The sequence below is a fragment of the Pinus tabuliformis genome, chromosome 2_2 (genome assembly GCF_031772625.1).
Source record: "Pinus tabuliformis cultivar Carrire ecotype Pingquan chromosome 2_2, CPIR1, whole genome shotgun sequence".
Classification (NCBI taxonomy): Eukaryota; Viridiplantae; Streptophyta; class Pinopsida; order Pinales; family Pinaceae; genus Pinus; species Pinus tabuliformis.
Window position 1 is genome coordinate 684,827,764 of NC_142300.1, and position 22,611 is coordinate 684,850,374.

The 22,611-nt window shown below is 37.6% G+C and overlaps 1 pseudogene; it reads left to right on the forward strand.

Moving 5' to 3' along the window:
- The window catches only part of LOC149194517 (IAA-amino acid hydrolase ILR1-like 7), a 56,865-nt pseudogene extending 35,651 nt beyond the window's left edge, over positions 1-21,214 (forward strand).
- The last annotated feature ends 1,397 nt before the right edge of the window (positions 21,215-22,611 follow it).

The window sequence follows — 22,611 nt, forward strand, 5'->3', positions numbered from 1 at the left end:
AATATTTTTATTAGTTTAATAAAATTTGCGTTTTTATTATAAAATTTTATTTTTTTCATATTTAATTATTGTTTTTAATTTAATATTTTTTATTAATTTAATAAAATTTGATTTTATTGAGGCTTATTTTACAATCCAATATGATGTGTTTGTCATCAAAGTTGACATAATAGAGATTTAAAAAAAAAAAAAAACTATACAAAACATTTAAATAATGTTGGCTCATAACAAAATTTGCATGTGAAGAAATTGGATCCCTCTCGCCTCATTTTAGATTTTTCTTGCCTCATTTTAGATCTGTATTTAAGATGAATCTATATTGGTAATATTATTAATTTAAATATTTTTAATAATATATTTAAGTTAATATTTATATACTCCATAAAGTCTTGGATAGATATTAATTGGATGCAAAATTAACACACTTCAAATGTTAAGATACAAGTTCAATTCTCCACCGTATTAAAATATTATTCTTAAACATAATAGTAATGTAAACTTACCCATATTATAAAATAAATATAATTTCAAATTAATATTTATATTGTAAAATAAATATAATTTTAAATTACACGACTTTAACGAATCTGCCAAGATAAAATATATATAATATTTAAAAACAAAATATAAAAAAATATATATATTTTTTTCCATTAATTCATTATATAAAATATATTATGATTTTTTATTAAAATTTATATTTTTTTGTTACGTATTTATAATTTTTTAAAATTTAGCGTATTATAACTTCACGGATAAAATGTTTTTTTATTAAAATTTATATTTTTTTGTTACGTATTTATAATTTTTTAAAATTTAGCGTATTATAACTTCACGGATAAAATGTCACACATCTCTTGTGCTACGTTGTATAGAAAGCTTATACACATTTGCGTCATAACTTCTATTTTTATTTTTTATTTTCACTCTCTTTGGCCCACATTGTCCTACACTGTCCCAATTCAACATTTTATTCACCTGGAAATGTTGTTTCCAACTGTGCCAAGCATATCCCAATCCATAACTTCAGTCGGCCTGGTATAGTCCCCTCCTCCAGTGATCCAAGCTCTTCTTGGGCCATTTGCGCCAACGATAGCATTCGCATTTTGCATCTCCGGAAGCAAGTCATGGCTACCGGAAAGTTTCAAGTAGTGATGAAGAGGCGGAAGGAAGAAGCCCTCACATGACGGATGATATTTGGGGAAAATCATGGACGAGGCACAGTAAAGATGAGCATACCGCATTCCCATGTTGTATGACCGGAAGCAAAGTCATGGCTGCCGCAAATGTTCAAGTAGTGATGAACGCACGAAACGAACAAACCCTCAGACGACTGATGATATTTAGGGCAAATCATGGATGAGGCACAGTAAAGATGAGCATACCGCATTTCAATGTTGTATGTCCGGAAGCAAGTCATGGCTGCCGCAAAGGTTCAAGTAGTGATGAACGCGCGAAAGGAAGAAACCCTCGGATGACAGACGATATTTGGGGAAAATCATGGATGAGGCACAGTAAAGATGAGCATAACACATTTCAACGTTGTAAGTCATGGCTACAGGAAAGTTTCAAGTAGTGATGAAGAGGCGGAAGGAAAAACCCTCACATGACGGATGATATTTGGGGAAAATCATGGATGAGGCACAGTAAAGATGAGCATAACGCATTCCCTTGTTGTATGACCGGAGGCAAAGTCATGGCTGCCGCAAATGTTCAAGTAGTGACGAACGCACGAAAGGAACAAACCCTCAGACGACAGATGACATTTGAGGCAAATCATGGATGAGGCAGAGTAAAGATGAGCATACCGCATTCTAATGTTGTATGTCCGGAAGCAAGTCATGGCTGCCGCAAGGTTCAAGTAGTGATGAACGCGCGAAAGGAAGAAACCCTCGGATGACAGACGATAGTTGGGGAAAATCATGGATGAGGCACAGTAAAGATGAGCATAACACATTTCAACGCTGTATGTCCGGAAGTAAGTCATGGCTGCCGCAAAGGTTCAAGTAATGCTGAATGTGCGGAAGGAAGAAACCCTCAGATGACAGATGATATTTAGGGAAAATCATGGATGAGACACTGTAAAGATGAGCATACCACATTACCATGTTGTAAGTCCGGAAGCAAGTCATGGTTGCCGCAAAGGTTCAAGTAGCGATGAACGCGCGGAAGGAAGAAACCCTCATATGACAGATGATATTTGGGGAAAATCATGGATGAGGCACAGTAAATATGAGCATAATGTATTTCCACTACACGTGTCCGGAAGCAAGTCATGGCTGCTGCAAAGCTTCAAGTAGTGATGAACGCGTGAAAGGAAGAAACCCTGAGATGACACATGATATTTGGGAAAAATCATGGATGATGCACAGTAAAGATGAGCATAACGCATTTGCACGTTGTATGTCCAGGATAAGCAAGTCATGGCTGCCGCAAAGGTTCAAGTTATCATGCATGTGCGGAAGGAAGAAACCCTCAGAGTACAGATGATATTTGGGGAGAATCAGGGATGAGACACAGTAAAGATGAACATAACACATTTCAACGCTGTATGTCCGGAAGTAAGTCATGGCTGCCGCAAAGGTTCAAGTAATGCTGAATGTGCGGAAGGAAGAAACCCTCAGATGGCAGATGATATTTAGGGAAAATCATGGATGAGACACTGTAAAGATGAGCATACCACATTACCATGTTGTAAGTCCGGAAGCAAGTCATGGTTGCCGCAAAGGTTCAAGTAGCGATGAACGCGCGGAAGGAAGAAATCTCATATGACAGATGATATTTGGGGAAAATCATGGATGAGGCACAGTAAATATGAGCATAATGTATTTCCAATACACGTGTCCGGAAGCAAGTCATGGCTGCTGCAAAGCTTCAAGTAGTGATGAACGCGTGAAAGGAAGAAACCCTGAGATGACACATGATATTTGGGAAAAATCATGGATGATGCACAGTAAAGATGAGCATAACGCATTTGCACGTTGTATGTCCAGGATAAGCAAGTCATGGCTGCCGCAAAGGTTCAAGTTATCATGCATGTGCGGAAGGAAGAAACCCTCAGAGTACAGATGATATTTGGGGAGAATCAGGGATGAGACACAGTAAAGATGAACATAACACATTTCAACGCTGTATGTCCGGAAGTAAGTCATGGCTGCCGCAAAGGTTCAAGTAATGCTGAATGTGCGGAAGGAAGAAACCCTCAGATGGCAGATGATATTTAGTGAAAATCATGTATGAGACACTGTAAAGATGAGCATACCACATTACCATGTTGTAAGTCCGGAAGCAAGTCATGGTTGCCGGAAAGGTTCAAGTAGCAATGAACGCGCGGAAGGAAGAAACCCTCATATGACAGATGATATTTGGGGAAAATCATGGATGAGGCACAGTAAATATGAGCATAATGTATTTCCAATACACGTGTCCGGAAGCAAGTCATGGCTGCTGCAAAGCTTCAAGTAGTGATGAACGCGTGAAAGGAAGAAACCCTGAGATGACACATGATATTTGGGAAAAATCATGGATGAGGCACAGTAAAGATGAGCATAACGCATTTGCACGTTTTATGTCCAGGATAAGCAAGTCATGGCTGCCGCAAAGGTTCAAGTTATCATGCATGTGCGGAAGGAAGAAACCCTCAGAGTACAGATGATATTTGGGGAAAATCAGGGATGAGACACAGTAAAGATGAACATAGCTTTGAGGGATCGTATCTACTTTTGCCCTTCGTATTGGCAAGTTTCGGTAAAACTCCACTTTACATTCATGTGTTGGGCAATCCATAAACTCCATACGGGGATACATTGATTTTACAATATCCTAGAATATGGTGTTGCAACGAATCCCTATTTACATGTCCAATCATCATGGTGAGAGAATGTTTTGCAATCAATAAGTACACAACAGTGCTGCATTGATTGAAATATATATATATTCTAAGATAATGCCTGTTTTCCAACCTTTTTTAATGGGGTTGATTGCTATTTAAGTTAATTCATAGGGTGGAGAATAAATGGAAACATGGTGTTTTTGTTATGATATTTAGTAGTGTAAAGGTTGTTGGTTAAAAATTTAGTGGGTAAAAATCTAACTATTTAAATGCTTCTACGTAGTGGACTTAGATTTGGTAACTTAGATGCTTCCAGGTAATGGCGATTTAAGTCACAGGTTAATTGGTATAATCATCTATACTAGCAAACAAAAAATGTAATTTAAAATAACATAGTGATACAATAAATGTAGTTTTATCTAATTTAAGATTTATTAAATATAAAAATTAAAAGAGAAAAAAAATTATTTAATTTAGGATTTTTTTTAGGTAAATTGATATTTTTTATTGAAAAAAAATAAAAAACAAAAATGACAGACCATAAAGAAGAAAGTATGAATTTGTTAAAAATAATTAAATTAAAAAATTAAAAATAAATTTTATTTAGGTGAAGTTTAAATGTTGTAAGTTTAGTATTTTTTCATATAATAATATATTTTTTTCGTAAAATCTTAATTTTAATTTTTTATAATACTTAAATTCTATAAATTAAACATTTCAAAATCTATAATTTTAATAAATTTTAACTACATTTCAAATAAAATTAATTAAAAAAAGTGAACTTTCTGCATTATAATTTTTTGTTGTTGTAAATTTAAAAACATTATCACATCTTTCTTATCATAATAAAAACATTATCAAATCTTTTTTATATTAACATGTCATAAATTCATGGTTTACCCATGATGTTAGAGTGGCAGCTCTTAGATTTACCTCGTCCAATCTTAAGCCTCACCCAAATTATACTGATCCACCATATTTTTATAACATAAACAACAAACAAAACCAAAAAAATAAAATAAAAACGTGGGTGGAAGTTCCTTCATTTCTATGCAGGGTTAGCAGAAGATCAGAAAGTTCCTTCATTTCTATGCAGGGTTAGCAGAAAATCAGAACTGACCACGACCCCATAAAAGGTGTCGAAGTAAGTTTGTTAAATTTTTATCTATGTTTTATGTTTGTAAGAATTATTTCAATGTCTTATTATTATTGATAGTAATTGTAAATAGAACATTATCAATATATACATAAAGATATGAGATAATTTGATTATAACCGAAGTCCCAATTATATATTTAGGTAAGCATTTATTTACAAATAATCATGTTTTTAGAGAGATTTATTATTAGTTAATTATTTATTATTTATGATTGTTATTATTTATTGTTATTTATATTAATTTTATATATATTTTATTTTTTTCAGAGAAAAAAAGCGAGATTTTATTATATTAAGATACTATAACTGTCTTCATGAGAAATACATAAAGGTGGCTTTTGTAGCCACAGTCTATGATATAGAGCATGATCTGGAAACAGATAGTCCAAAAACGAACTTCATAAGGCAGATTGGCACCTAGTTAATAGGTTTCTAGGAAGGATAATTAGCACCTAGTTGCACTCTTTAATACTCTTTCTCAATTAGGGAAGAATTCCATCTGTTAACATCCATCCACTGCTATGCTATCATGTCCATTATGTGCCATCTTTGCAACTTGTCTTGTCTCTGCCGAAGATTGAAATCATAGTCCACTAAGAAAGGATTGAAAGAGGGTGGGTCCCAAGACCTTGCCATCCTCGCCAAAATGACAGAGGTAAGTCCTCATGTCCAGGGATAAAACCCCTACCATGCTTGATCCTTTAGCGATCAAGCTGTTGAACATCATGCATCTTAGTTATAGGGAATATAGTAGTACTTGATGCGTTTGTTGATAGTACTAATTAACTCTAACCACTTTTCCCTAGACTGCAAGGGTAGGATGTATGCTGATGTATGCTGGGGTATCCAAAGGGGAAGGTGAACCACTCACCTTGTTCTCACATAGCAAACCCCATAGGAAAAGGTGAACTACTCACCCTGTTCTCATATAGCAAACCCCATAGGGGAAGGTGAATCACTAACCCTGTGCTCAAACATGCTGGTTCCACAAGGGAAAGTGAACCACTCACCTCGTGCTCATATAACTCCAAGAAGTACCTTAGGCCCTAGAAGCTCCCATAGCTCAATGTTTAACCCAATCAAGATCCCTATATATAAGGAATGCTACTCTCTGAAAGCTAAGAATTTTGCCTTCCCAAAGGCTTTGTGAGGATATAAGCAACATGACCATCCGTCCATGGGAGCCTCATTGCTCCTTCCAGCAGCATATAGATGATGACACACAACTTACTAAAGAGCTTCTTCAAAACAAATTGTCTCACAACTAGCCATTCTAGTAACAATAATTTTAACAATCTGTCTTATAACTAGCCATTCTAGTAACAATAATTTTAACAATCATCTGTTTCCTGTACATCCAAGATACCAAATAAAAAATCACGATAAAGAAAATATTTAACTAACCTTACTCCCTCTCACTCAGGGAGACCACAAGCCTAAGCTTATCTAATTCATGAAAGTGCCCCAGTGCCTGTTATGAACAATCTTCTTTCATATGACCAAACTCTCTCTGGTTTAAGGTGCATGTTGTAATACAAAGGATCCACCTGGCAGCTTGCTCATCATGGGATCCGATACCTTGAAGAATTACCAACCAACATGCCATGCTTCTGTCTATAATCGCTAGGAGAGTTCAACAGAAAACTCCCTATGAGACTCATGAGATAAAACATTCTTCAATCTGTAACCCTGAGTCCTACTCATCTTCTTCAAGACCCGAAGGTAGCTTCACAATATATGCTTCTTAATTATAAAGATCAACAATTCATGCGAGGATCTTATCTTCCCTTTGAAGCCTTTTCATCCATCAAGGAGACTTAATTTGAACCAGTTCATCTCTCTGGTGTACTTGTTGTTCCAGTCGATGCAGGATCACATTGTATACACTATCTCGGTTCATCAACTAATGATAACATAGTGATCCGGTCAACTATCCAGGCCATAGTGACGCAGATGTTTGGTATATCAGATTATTATGATGCAAGTCTTCAATCCAGGCCATAGTGACACATATCTTTGGTATATCAGATTATTATGATGCAAGTCTTCAGATTTCTGAGAGAGCTTCTCTTATGATGATGAGAGATTATCTATGAATACTTCAAACAAGATAGTAGTAATGATGCATAATTCTTATTCTAATGATTCGAGAAGTCATCGATCTTTAAGCTTAGTTCTCACATTATTGTATGTTATGTATAGAAACCTTTATCAAGCTAGGAACCAAGCAATATGTCAAGTTGAAAGCTCTTCAATCTTGTCACCTCTTTGCCACTTAAGGTTTATGAAAGAGGGTCTTAACCAATCTTATTTGAACAAAATGACTTCAAAAGAGATATGCCTGAATCATAGACTTTCAATAATGCCTTATTCCATATTGACAGATATAGTCTTCAAGAGCATTCAAACAAAAATTATTATTAGCAGATACATACTTTATATTTTGGTAATTTGACATATTAACCAGTAGTTACTGCCCACCATTTTTCATTAAATTCTTTGCATTCCTTATATTTCTGTAATTAAACATATTTACCAAAAATTACTGCCCACCATAATTCATGGGTATGTAAAGATTGTAACAACCCCAAAAATTCAAATTCAACGGAGTCTGTTAAGGCCTTCCTCCATCAAAACTCTGATTCCATATGAAATTTTTATAGTATATTCTATGCTTGCAACAATTACTTCAATGCCTTATCATGTTTTTGGAAACATGACTCTTCAACACTAATTATTAGTTAATTATTCATTAGTTATTATTGGTATTATTTGTAGTTATTATTTATATATATTTTATTGATATCAGGCTTCTAAGAAAGGGATTTAGCCCTAGTTACACTCTTTAACAAAGTTATAGCTCTTGGATCTGGTAACAAGCAAAAAGACAAAGGTTTGAAGCTTTGAGCTCACAGCCTCATAATTTGTAGGAGACTGAGGTATAGCTCCTGGATAACTGGTAACAAGCAAACAGACCAGAGTTTGAAGCTTTGAGCCCTGGTGATAGGGACGTCTAGTAATTAGACTATCCGTAAATCTAAGTTGCACTGAAACGGATAAGGATACGGGGTTTGAAATGGATCCGACAAATTTTCAAAATATTAGGATATGATACGGCAAGGAAACGACATGCATATATATATATTCATCTTTTAGAATCTAGAATCTATATCTAAAAATGCATAGTCATCGTCATGAATTCAACATAAACAAATCATCATCATCAATTCAGCATAAACATTGTCATCATCATTAGTGATTATTATAACATTCAACATATTATCATCATCATTAATAATGTAATAAAAAATGCTACAGTGTTTGTGCTTTCGGGTCCAACTCCTTCAAAGAATGTGTCATGCAGGGCAGATGATATCTATCTTCCTTGCATGGCAATTAAAAGGCCGATGGGACCACTGGGATATTCCATCAAGACCTATTTGAACATTTCAATCTTCTCAATGTCAGCTTAGTCTCATGACTATATGTAGGCACAAGATTGGCTAGAGAAGATTTGTTATATTAGAGGGATTTATGAAATCAAGAGCAAAATCAATGACAATTAACAAAACCTTAACCAAAATGAAATTTAATCGCTCAAATAAATCTCTTTACGAAGACATTCATCAAACCCTTTTATTTGCATTTTTGAATATCTATCTTTTTCTTAGTAAGAATCTTTGATAAATATATGGAGTGTCGTTGTTTCTAAAGATTTTGAAAAGACTTTATGAGACTCTGTTTATAATGAGTTTATTTGCAAATCTGAGTTCTTCATTTTTATTATTTATTTATGGCCATACAAATTTTCAAGCTTTTTAACATTTTAAGGGTGGATTTTGATCACAATTTTCGTGGATCTGTTTTCGGAGAAATCCGGAAATGGATCCAAAAAAAATTTAAATCCCTTGGAAACATATCCAATTCCAAATTTAAAGTTTCCGATTTTTTGAAATGGCACAAAAACGTTTTTACAGCGTTTCAGACAAGAATCGTATCCATTTATGTATTGGAAACGGGAATCCGTGGATCCGCGTTTCTGGAAAATTATTCAGGAGTTTCCGGTAACTTAGCCAAGCCATAAATCCTGGCCACCCTTTTTTTTCAAAAGAAAAAGCTGTATAATATTTATATTATATATAAGAAAAACATGTACATTATGAACATTTTGAAGAAGAGCTGGATGGAGCCCAAAATCTGAACGTAACTTTTCAGAATATACATATTTCTTTTTGATAGATCAAGTATGTAGACTATTGTAAAGAGATATTCAGACAAAAAACGTAATACCTGGCCATAAGACAGTATAATATGTACGGGATCATGAAACATACCAGAATAGAGTCAACTCTATATACCCGGCATGGAGAATGGCTGAATAAAGTGTGTGATGGATTCTGCAGTGATGCTCAGATGCCACATGCCACATGGAGACTGCAAACCTTTCTTTGATAGTTCGTCCGCCAGCTCATTTTGCGAACGTTTTATATGTATAATAGGATAGAGTGTAGGGTTCCATAATGTTGAAATCCTGGCCACCCTTTAGGGCCTGCTGTAGATTAGGGGTTTGCATCAACACCCAACATCGCATAGATTGTCAAGTGCTAGGAGCAAATTAATGATTACCGTCAGAATAAAATAAGGAATCGTAACAATTGGATGGCTGCCTCCACGCTGACCTGGCTCTTGTAGGTCGTGGATTCCATCAGTCAGCCACCGACTTGGCACGAGGAACTTGCAACCCAAGGCTAGGAAATAACCGAGAGCCAGAACATCAAAATTCAGGTGACTAGCTCCTGAGAAACACAAAACTTCATTCAGCTGGTTATTAACATCTCCAAAACAATCTCATTTGCAAGGATGAACTTGACCTGGACAAACCAGAGAGCAGAATAAATTTACCAGCAATTGCCAGTAATAAACTTTCAACTGTTCTTAAGATAAAAACAGTACGACAAACTTTGATAATGATTAGTGGCCCAGGTTTTTGGACAGTGCCATCTAAAGAAAGTACAGCACTTATACCAAGGGGATTCTCTGGATATAGCAGCTTTCCTGCTCTCGAGTCTCAAGTATCGTTTTAACACCTTGGGGTTTATCAAAAACAATTACGAGGCTATGAAAGGTCTACCTAACTTGCATCCAGTCCTCCGCATTCTCTGATAAGGGTAGTAAGGTACATAAGGCTTGAGGCAAGATTGTATTATCATCGTGGAGGAACAGTAATGCTTCTATCCCGCAACCGAATGAGTACAATATTCAAATTATGTTTAGTTTCGCCATTCTTCTTTTTAGCATTGTCTTATTTACGCTTTTATTACTGTTTGTTTGTCCCTGCTTGGGTATTTGACCTTTTCTAATTCAATGATTTGACTTGTAATGTGAAGGAGCTCGTAGATTGGGAGCACAAAAGTATGAACATCGGCAAAATGCGTGCTTGTGGGCATGATGCACGTGTTGCTATGCTTCTTGGAGCTGCCAAATTGCTTTATAAACACAAAGATAAACTCCAGGTGCTTTGCAGGCTTGTATAGATGCAAGTAATAAAGAGTTCAAAACTTTAAACTGAAAGGTGCTCGTTATGCTAACAAAATTATATTCTCAATTTCATTTGGATTCAAAACAAACTATATTGACATTTCTTTTAGATGGATTCGAATTTGGTTTTTAATTTAAATATAAAATTTACCCAGATTATAGGCTTTTCATTAATATAATTCTTACCCAGATTATATGCTTTTCAATATGGCCATATGTCTACTTTAGTTCATATATTAAACCGACTCAATCTGACGTTTACATTCTCAGCTACAACGGAAATGTGTTTGGTTGTCGTATAAGCTATTTGATATGGTTTCTTGCTTAATACAACTGCCCGTTTGGTTTATTCAAATCGTTTTTCGCTCTATTATGAACTCGTAAAGGGCACTGTAAGACTTATTTTCAACCAGCCGAAGAAGGAGGTGCAGGTGCTGCTTACATGATTTGTGAAGGTGCACTTGGAGATGCAGAAGCCATATTTGCAATTCATGTTGCACCTTATCTCTCAACTGGGACTATGCAATCAGCCCCACGGCCAATTTTGGCAGGGTCATGCATTTTTGAAGCTGTTAGAGAAGGAAAAGGTGGACATGCAGCTATGCCACACATCACTGCAGATCCAGTTGTATCTACATCCTTTGCGATTTTGAGCTTGCAGCAGATAGCTCTGAAAGTGATCCTCTTGACAGTCATGTATGTATAACTTTCCTGTTGTCTTGTTCTTGGATAACGAGTTTCTTTTATTTATAAGAGTAGTTTACAGTACCATTGTTTAAATTTCCACCATGTATTTAAATATTTAAGTTTCTTTAGATAGCTTTTCATCCCAAAATTTCAAAAAGTACAACCGTATATCTGTGAGTTTGTGGATAATCTATATCAGTTTTCTAGCTTTAGGTTTCATTGATCCTTCCCTTTAAAAGTTAAGAGGGTATCAATATTATGAATCTATCAAATTTTAGGTAAATAAAACTGGTAATAATTAATTACTGTAAAAGAGGCGGTAGGTACTTACTAAATGTAATTGCTTCTTTCCTATAATGGGATTTTACTAAACCTTGTGAAATTGTCGCTAAACCAGCAGAAAATGGATCTAGCTAGAAAACAACGAACAAAACTTGCAAGTAGGAAAGAGGAAAACAATTTGAGAAAAATAAAATGAATGATTTCTATTCACACACAAAATAAATAGGAGAGTACAAATTACATATGATATACTCTGCATAGTTGAACTAATGTGCAATAGTAGTGAATCTAGAGAGATGTGGATATGCACTGAAGAAAAACTGACACCTAGTTCTAATTAATTGGTCATGCAGTACCTATTTAACTGTCTCATGCAAGTAGAGAGTAAAACTCATGCATGCACTTGTTGAGTGCTATTTTGGTGATAATAATGAGGTTGCCATTGCTGACTCCACTCACTAGTCTAATGGAAGTAGTATAACCGAAATGAAACTAAATGTATTTAATATCTCTAATACCACCTCTAAAGCACTACTAGGGAGAACACAATGAATGGGTCTTGGCAAGAAGCCATGTAAGGTACCCATTTTATAATGTGTTTAAGTAACACAGAACAACTAAGGAAAGAAGGAAGACCACATGTAAACAAAACCCCCATCAAAATACAATGGTGAAAAAGAAATACAACTGCCAAGCAGTTGTGTCCTTCACCCCAAGGCGGTCTTGTAGAAAGTGAAACTTTTGCTTGGTGAAAGTCTTTGTGATGATGTCAATGTCTATTCAATCGTGGGTAGTACTGCAAGTCAATGACCTCATGATGTATCGATCCTTGATGTAGTGCATGTGGATTTCGATGTGTTTTGTTCGTTGTCATTGCACTGGATCTTTGCAAAACTTTAGTGTGCTTTGATTGTTGCACTAGATGACATTTGAGCTATGAAATACGATACTAAGTTCAACGAAGAAGTTCTGCAACCAAATGGCTTGAATGGAAATGTTGGTTGCACCTGTGTATTTGGTCTTGTTGATGATGAAGCAATCATGAATTGCTTTTTGCTTGACCAAAAATGGGGTCGAATCCCAAACTGAGAACATATCTTGAAGTGAACTTGCGATCAATGTTAGCGCCAACATAATCTGAATCAGTGTGGCCAATGAGATCCAAAGTGCATCTTGCTGGATAATGAATCCCATCGCTGGTGGTTCCTTAGACATGTTTGTGTATGTGCTTGGCAACTTTCCAATGTAGCTCCTGCATGTATTTGAAAAGTGCACCTATTGCATATGAGAGATTTGGATGAGAGTGAGATAGAGGAGACTCCTGACAAGTTGTTTGTACATGGTGCAATCAACCAATGGTGTATCCTTGCCTTCCTCAAGGTGTACTCCCAATAAGAAAGGTGTAGTTGTTGGCTTACAGTTGGTCATGTGAAAGCGAACCAAGAGATCTCTAACATACTTGGTCTGACCAATTTTGATCCTTGAATCATTCTAGTTGATTTCCAGTTCAAGGAAGAAGTGTAACAAACCCATATATGTCGTGACAAATGTAAAGTGGTTTTGATTGCAACAATGGTTAAGATTGAACAATCTATGATTAGTAGGTCATCTACATAGAGCATTATGATCAACACAAAGTCAAATGTTCTCAAGATATAAACATTTGGATTAGATTTACATTGAATGAAATGTTGAGACAATAAATAGGAATCCATTTTAGCATACCATTCTCTAGGTGCTTGCCTGAAGCCATTGAGAGACTTCTTGAGTTAGAACTAAAGATGAATTCTTTATGTACCATTGCGGCCGCTCCATGTAAATTTCCTCTTTGAAATCACCATGAAGAAATGCATTCTTCACATCCATGTGGTGAACCTCCCACCTTTTTGTTGCTGCAATGGCAAGAGTTAGCTGGATAGAGTCCATTTTGGCCATTGGAGCAAAAGTTTCATCATAATCGATGCCATAAACCTGTTGAAAACCTTTAGCCATCAACCATGCTTTGTATTTACTCACAAGTCCATTTTCTACTGCCTTTGTCTTGTAGACCCACTTGCATCTAACAAGCTTACAATCTAAAGGAAGCAGAATCAAGTCCCAAGTTTGGTTCTTAATGAGGGAGTTGTACTTCTCGTTCGTAGTAGCTTCCTATAAAGGATTCCCTGCATCTTCTGTATAAGTCTGAGGGTCAAATGCTAGAACCATGTAATAATGCATGGACATAACTAGTTCTGTAGCTGTGAGTTCATGAGGTGCTTCTTCAAATTGAGATATTGTGGTAGGATCACTCATGAGGCGCCACTTCTGTGGCAAAAGTGGGCGAGGATTTGAATCTTCGCATGCAAGCTCATGATCTTCTGAATCAACTTCAAAACCTAGATTTGAAACTTGATTTGAATGAAAGGACACTTGAACTCTTAGATTTGTTATAGGAAGAAGCAAAAAAGTTTTTGCATGTTGTTCCTTAGATGTGTGCAAGGGATTTTATTCAAAGTAGACGCTCCTCTCAATGAAAAGCTTTCTTGTTGAAAGATCTAGTAGTTTGTATCCCTTTACACCATCTAAATTTCCAACAAAGATGCACACTTTGCTTTGAGGCTCCAAAACCTTCCTCTTTTTTGTAAGAATGTGGGCCCATGTGTGAGATACCAAAATGCGGAAGTGTGTGACTTTCGGTTGCATATCAATGCATTGCATTCTTCAAAAGGCATTTTTCTTGTAATAGATTTGTGAGGAGATATGTTTTCTATGTACGAAGCACAATTGATTGATTCAACTCAATTTGGAAGGAAGGGACCTTACATGCAACATGCAATCAACCATCCCTTTCAAGGGTTTGTTCTTTTTCTTAGCTAATTCGTTTTGCTGCAGAGTGTAAGGAATTTTGTTCTTCAAGTGTAATCCTGCTTCATCACAAAGATGTTGGACATCCTTGTTGACATACTCCCCCCCATTCTCTATGCGAAGGATCTTGATCATCTTTCTAGATTACTTCTCTTCATGTGCTTTGAAAATCTTTAGATGTTCAAACACTTCAAATTTGAGTTTGAGAAAATACACCCATATGTATCTTGTGTAATCATCTATGAATCTTAGTACATATGTGCTCATAGAAAGATCTAGAAATGGCCCCATAAGATCACTAGGAACAAGCTGCAAGGGAGAGGAGGCTCTCTATGCATGCCCCTTCCCAAACTTAAGCTGCAAGGGAGAGGAGGCTCTCCATGCATGCCCCTTCCCAAACTTTTCTTGTGGATGCTTTCCAAGAGCACATCCTTCACAATCATCATTTGAAAATTCTATGATAGGTAGGCCTTCTACCATGCCTTGTTTGCTAAGTTGTTGCACACATTTGAAATTTAAATGTCCAAACCTTTTGTGCCAAATTCTACATTCATCATTTGCATGCATTAGTAGTAAAGTGGAATTTGATTGAGGAACAAATTTAGAAAAAAAATGTACAAACTGTTGATTTTATTGTAGCTTCGATCGGTATACAAGTTTGTTAATTTTTCTTAGGGCTATATTGTTCTTTGCTTTGATAATTGCATTTTATCATTAACACATTAAGTTCACCCCATAACATCATACCATTATTCAAATTTACATCATTATTCATTATCATATGCAACTATGTAGAAAGAAAAATATCATCATCATCAATGCAGAATAACATAAAATAACAATAGAAGAAAAACATTCACACACCAGGACTGGCAAGAGACCAGGGCAAAACCCACTATGGGGAAAACCCTTGCAAATTCTTCTTCTTATAGATTGTCATCAAATGATTTAGTAAAAGAGAGTACAATGATCCATATCCTCATCTATGCAGCTAACCAACAAAAACAATTATAACATCCATGAAACAAACCCAACAAAGCTTATACTCAAAACACTGATTTTGAAATCTGTACTGAACTGTCACTGACTACAGTCAACTGCCGAACCCTGCGGTCACTAAGGGAAATCTTTGGACAACTGAGATTTCATCTTTTAGTTCCTAGTCGCATGAAGGAGGAATCATCCTAGCGATTTTAGTAGCCTAGTTGCACCCTTAAGCTTGGCGAGCGAGCGACTAGGGCTGGATTTGATTTGTGGCGAGCGAGCGACTGTGTCTATCGCATTCACAGTGAGTTGTCTGTGCAACTGGAGCCTGCATGAGCCTTTGTGGGAGCGACTGTGGTCAAGATGCTTTCTTTGTTGTGCGTGTGACTGTGGCCCAAAACCCTAGATTTGAAATGCAAGCTTCAGACCTTGGAATTTCACCTCATAACGAACTTGATCCTCCGCGGACGAGCCTTAGACCTGTGCGAACCAAAAATCAAGATAGAAGAGTGTCTCATGGTTGTGTGCAAATGAGGAGGTCACTTGTATTTATAGCCTTCCAAGAAGGTCCACTTTGCTTTAGGGCCAACCTTATCAAATATGCACATGTGAGATTTTATTCATAAATACACCTTCCCTTATCCAATTTGAGTGATCTTTAGGTCAATTTTGGTCTTCTTGAAAAGAGGAATTCAATGCAATCATTATCTCCATCAAGTGAGTTGTCCAAAGTGGAATTTGACCATAGTTGCATATTTTTAACACTCCCTCTCAGCTTGGGGGAATTCCACCTGTCAATATCTAACCTTCGACCAATATCTCATCATGTCATCATATATCTCATCTCAAGTATCTCATCATCTCGTATCATCACTGATCATCTCGATTCATCTCTTGCTTATTTTTGCTTATCTCTTGATTTTCCCTGTTCATATGCTGAACATTATTGACTCTAAAAGAAGAATTTGTTATCAAAGGGGAGCTTAAGCTACCACCCTCTATTCATCAGGCTATTACTCAGTATCTCTGTCAGCGAGCTACTATCCAGAATATCATCAGTGGGGAGTCAATTAACATCATCATTAGAGAGCATATCATTAGGGAGCACATCTCAATCTTGAACCACATGTTGAAATTTGGTACCGGAGGACAAGTGGTTCCCTTAGGCTTTGATCTTTGGCCTAGGGAAAAGTGTCCAAAAGAATTTAATTTTTCTCCTAAAGTGACTTCATAATTTTATAAAGTTAAATTTAATTTAAAAGTGACTTTAAGTGATAAAGTTACTAAGTTTAATTTTAAAGTGACTTTTATAAAGTCAATGAAAAATTAGAAAGGAAAAGTGACTTTGGAAATAAATGACTAAGTGGGTCTTTATTAAAGTGGGGTGAATTAAAAAATAAAAAGTGAGATTTAAATGAGCATTTAATCTCAGCCTTAGATCTTAATTTATTTCAGCCATTGGATTTAGGGATCACCCAAAAGTCACTTGGGGTTAGATTAAAGGAGGAAAAGGGAAAAGGTCATTTATTCTTTCATGAGCAGATTGGGAGAATGAGAGCAAGAGAGCAAGAGAGATTTCTGAGCAGGGAGGAGAAGGAGACAGCAGCTTGGCACACATTCCAAGGCAGCAGTTGAACAGATTTGTACATCTGGTTCAACACACAATGAAAGGCAGATTTTGGCACGATTTTCGAGGAGTGGTTTGCACAAAAATCGAGGAGTAGTTTGTTGATTTTTCTGCATGCAAAACGAGGGCCGTACAACGCATTTATTGTAGGCCGTACAATGCATTCAATGTCGTCCGTACAACTGAATTTGATGCTGAAAGTGGGCACGAAAATCGAGGAGGCCATACAACATTTATTGCTGTCATGTTTGCTGTAATTTCCAGTTTGCTATGAGGCATGGGAAAAGAGATAAGTTGTAAATTTGCTTGCTGATTTTTCGCTGAATATTTCTCACTGTGAAAAAGGCATTTTCAGAAATAAAGAAGAGCTCTCGAACTGGTTTTCCCCAAGAGTTGTAGGGGGTTTTTCTAGGGTTACATTGACAAAAAATCTCAGTGTTTAAATGTGTTTTAATGGCTGTTTATTACTGCTGATTTTTATTTCTGCAATTTCCAGAATTCTGTAAAATTTTCAGAATTTGTGTATTCAGCAAATTTATTTTTTCCAGCTTGTTAAATGTATAGTTATGGGAAAGGGCATTTAACTATATGGGAGAAATAAGGAGAAACTGAAAACCGGGGTGGGAAAACAGAAATTTCTACACCACATCAGGGAGCACATCTCGACCTAGAATCTCATGGGGGAGTGATACATCTACAACCCCATATCGAGCAATAGGATATCCAAACACACAGGCGAGCACATCTCAACCCTGGAATCACATTGGTGAGCTCATTCTCAACTCAGAACCGTATAGGGGAGCAAATCTCAACCCAATCCTATTCCCTGTTGATCTTCCCATCGATGACTAGGCATTCATGTGGTAGAACACATGCATTATAATCGACTTGGGTCGTACACCATAAGTACACTCTCAATTCGTTGGCAAAACGGGGATCAGTATTCCCAACAAGCCTTGCTTGTGGGTATGATGCCAACTTGGGTATACTCTGCATAGATCAGATAGGGGAGCAACATCTCCGACCTTATGAAGATAGGGGAGCAACATCTCCAACCCTATGGGTAACAGATAGAGGTGATACCCTATTGTTCAGAGTTCCCTCAACCCCAAGAGCCCTCGATTTCAATTCCACACCTTGGGAGCTCAAACAAGGGAGGAAGAGTTGGCTCATTGTCCTCAATTAGCGCTACTCTCATCATACTTATATCTGGTATCAACTTGATCATTATATTGCAATAGCAGCAGTCTCCTGTTCTTACAGGACATCAAATCAAATATCATATTAGAACATAAACATTCATATATATATCACAAAAAGGATACCATATTCATCCTCCTTCTCAAGGAGGTGCCAACCACAATCCCGGGCTTGTCTCGTACAACAGCACTATCTCAATATATGAGGGTAACTCAGTCCTAGCTATATATGGGATTCTCTGCTAGACTGATCCTACTCTTTGTCATCATAACGTATCCATGTCATATCCAGATCCTGCTCAGATGACTCTCTAAGGAGCTTCTTCATCCTGCCTCATAGCTAGCCATGCTAGCAACATCGTACTCAACCTCGGTTGTGCTATGGACCTCTCATTGAAGATATCATGGCAAATCTCATACTAAGGCAACACCCAGATGCAATAATCCCAAACATCATTACTACATTCATGTAGCCACATATTGTAGGATGAATATCTCAGATCAAAATTGATCGTCTCATGCAAGTATCTTGAAGGATGCTCAGTGGCCATTGTATGTGAGTGAAGCAGCTCAATCACGCACTCATTCAGGTTCTATGTACATTATATATATATATATGCGGACGTATGTTCAAAACGAAACATTAATGCCTCAATCAACTGACGGTTGCCATGTCAAGTTCAACAATATCTCTTCACAACATCTTGGAGTGTCCGAGAATTTGCATTTCCACTTTCCAATACTTCTTCAATAGATTCACAATATAGATTATCTTTTCCCAACTTCAAAAATCGATTCATCATGCCATGATTCATCATCATAGGCCCATTTCCTGTCAAGAGCAGACCATCAGTATAAAACCAAAATCAAAATCAAAGTCATACCTTGAAACACGTCTAAAGTAGAGGTTTGGATCAACACATCATCTTGACTTCATCAGATAACTGCGCAAATATGGACATATCAGGATCAAGGAGCTTGCTTCATATAATGCTCTCTGCTAACACAACGATTAGTTTTTGTAGCATCGGATGTGTTCTAGCCACCAAATATTGTGGAGAGGCTAGGATATATGAGATCTCCAAAACCCAGAAATCATTTTTGGAAATTCCGCCTACAAATGACTTAATTAGATTATTAGTCAGTTTTTAAATATTTCCTAAGTCTAAACTTTTAGGGAATATGACTAATTAATTAGAATTAATTAAGTTATGGTGTGAATGTTCTAAAAATTCACACAGATCGACTTCAAGTTAATCGTAGCCATCGATTAAGATCTAATCTTGGCCATTGAAGTCTCAATAGAGGATTATAAGAAGAAGTCGATGGGGCTTGGAGAAATCACTTGAGCAATTCAATTTCTTGAAAGATCGATTTCTTGAGTAGCAACATTCAGTTGTCGGAGAGAGAGCAAGAGAAATCAAAGTAGTGAGAGAGGGGTAGGGACAGTGAAGTCAGAGGAAGGTTTCCAGATCCGGTGAGTGCGTTTGCAGAGAGGCAAAGAAGCCATAGCGAGGTTGACGCAGAATTTCAGTGCTAGAAGTTGGGCAGATGTTCTAGAGGCCAAGAGAGACATTCTCCTAGTCAACAGCTAGTCAAACGGCTTGAGGAGAAGTTGTTCCAAGCTGAGAGCAACAACAATTGCGCTAGAATGACGCAGTGACTGCACAAAGGCAGTTTGGACGACTCAATTTGAGCTGAGGTCGGTGCCGGGATTTGCCTGTGGAGTGAGGAATTTCTCCTCACTAGATTTTCTTGCCAATATTTCTCTGTAGGATTTCCAGTTTCGGCATCCAGTTGTACTCACATTATTTCACTGCTGCATAATAATAAAACTCTCAGTTGCTGCATCGGTTTTCTCGAGTTGGGTTTTTTCGGGGAAATTGGTCCAAAAAGTAAGTTAAATAACTGTGTCATTTTATGTGTGTGCTAGTATTTCTTCCAGTGTTTATTTCTTCCGCAGTTTTATTTGTGTAGATTGTAGTGTGATTGATTCAGTATTTGTTGTAGCATATAATAAATAAATTGTTAAAGATTAATTTAACAATTAGGAGAATTATTTTCAGTTGCTGCAATAGGAATCAGGTTTCCGATTTTTCACACGGTATCATAGCACAGATGAGCAGTCGGAGTGCTCAGTAGTGAAGAAGGAATTTTGCTATTCATTGAGAGGCAACAGTTCGAAACCCAAGAGGCAGCACAATTACCTTGGCCAAGAAGATGAATTCTCGAGGAGAAATCAATTTTTCTGAGAGGGACAAAAAAATTCGATCTCTCCAGAGGGAGCAACCGGTATTTTTCGCAGAGCAGATGTCTAGCTGGACGCAGCAGTTGCTAGAGCACAACTAGCGTCGAGAGGAAGACTAGCACACACCGAGAGGGAAAATTTTCCTTAGGGAACTTCTAGTCCCAAGAAGTTCGAATTTCCTTGCAGAGTAGCAACAGTGGCCAAGTAGCAACAATAACCGAATAACAGTGGCGGCCAAGTAGCAACAATGATCGAGTAGCAGCAACGACCAAGTAACAACATTGATCGAGTAGCAGCAGTGACCGAGTAACACCAACTGAGCGATGACTGAGTAACAACAATTGAGTAGAAAGGGAAGAGATTTTCGACATCATTCTCAGATGGCCACTGCTGGACTTCGAGATTAGGATAGGTTGGATGATGCTTCCAACTATGTCATCTGGAAGGCAAGGATGTCCTTCCTTTTGGATGAATATGGCCTGAAGCTATATATTGATGTAGTGGTAGCTACCCCCACGGATGTAAAGCCGCTGAAGGAATACCGAAAGGAGATGGCGAGGGCGAAGCGATTGATCCTAGATGGTGTCCGGGATCATGTTGTATCACACATAGCGGCGAAGGGAGCGACCAAAGAGATGTGGGATACACTTTCCAAGCTATACCAAGGCACTTCCGAGCAACGCAAGATGTACTTGGAGGAAAAGCTGAGAAGCACCAAGATGCAAAAAGGGGAAAGCATAGACCCCTTCCTCACCAGAATTCAAGAGATTCGAGATCAGTTGTCCGCTGTTGGGGCAGTGCCTCAACCCACATAGCTAGTACGATTGACACCCAATAATGTCTCAGAGGAGTGGCAAGTATTTGTCCAAAGTATCTTGGGCAGAGAAACTTTGCCAAGTTGGGACAGGACATGGGCTGATTTGCAGCAGGAGTTGAGACGAGCTCTTTTGAAGAGCTCCATCAGTGGCAACAACAACGAACCGAAGCAGGTGAAGCAGGAGGAGAGTGTGGTCCTCGCATCGAAGGGTCCTAATCAGGGACAGGGGGAGCAACGAAAGAAGAAGGACCTGTTGAAGGTCAAGTGCTTTAGATGTGGTGAGCTTGGCCACTACATCACCCAGTTTCCTCTCAAGAAGAAGGACAAGGAGGAGAAGTAGGACTAGCAAGCAACATCAACAAAGATCGATAGGCTTTCCTCCAGGCTAGAGGAAGACTTCTCCATGTTTGCTGACATACCCCTAGGAGTCACGTGGGGTGACTTGGTGTTGTAGCCTCAGAGTGCTACAGATGGGCATGATTCTTGAGGAGGTCCACCTCTTGAATCAATACCTTGCTATGGGGCCGACAATATTTTGTAGCAGGATGGATCAGTGGCAGTAGATATAGTTAGATGCCAGAGTGACAATTGTAGAGTCTAGTTGCAGTCAGATACCGGGCAACGTAATGTAGAGTTGGCAGCAATGCAAAGTGGCACAATGCAGAGTCAACAACAATGCAGACGTCTCAATGACAGCGCAGATACTAGCAACAATTAGAGACTCGGGTGACAGATGTATCATACTGATCACAATTGATTCAGTAGTTAGGATGCTTTTCAGTTGCAGATGTCGCAATTGCAAGAACCACAGATGGAGAGGGAGTTGCAGTGCAGATGCAGTGTTGACAACAGTTTGCAGAGTCAGCAACAGCACAGATGCAACACATATCAGAGTTGCGCAGTAGTTGGTGGGAAGCAACAGTGGGACACCAACAACGTGGCATGAGATGATGCAGAGAGAGGGTGGTGCTACAGGGGGCAGTAGCACTAGAACACATTCCTTGCTAAGAGGGAGTGTTAGGTTTTGTAGCATCGGATGTGTTCTAGCCATGAAATATTGTGGAGAGGCTAGAATACATGAGATCTCCAAAACCCAAAAATTGTTTTTGGAAATTTTGCCTAGAAATGGCTTAATTAGATTATTAGTCAGTTTTTAAATATTTCCTAAGTCCAAACTTGGGGAACGTGACTAATTAATCAGAATTAACTAAGTTATGGTGTGAATGTTCTAGAAACTCACACGGATCAGCTTCAAGTTAATCCTAGCCATCGATTAAGATCTAATCTTGGTCATTGAAGTCTCAACAATGGATTATAAGAAGAAGTCGATGGGGCTTGGAGAAATCACTTGAGCAATTCGATTTCTTGGCAGATCGATTTCATGAGTAGAAACAT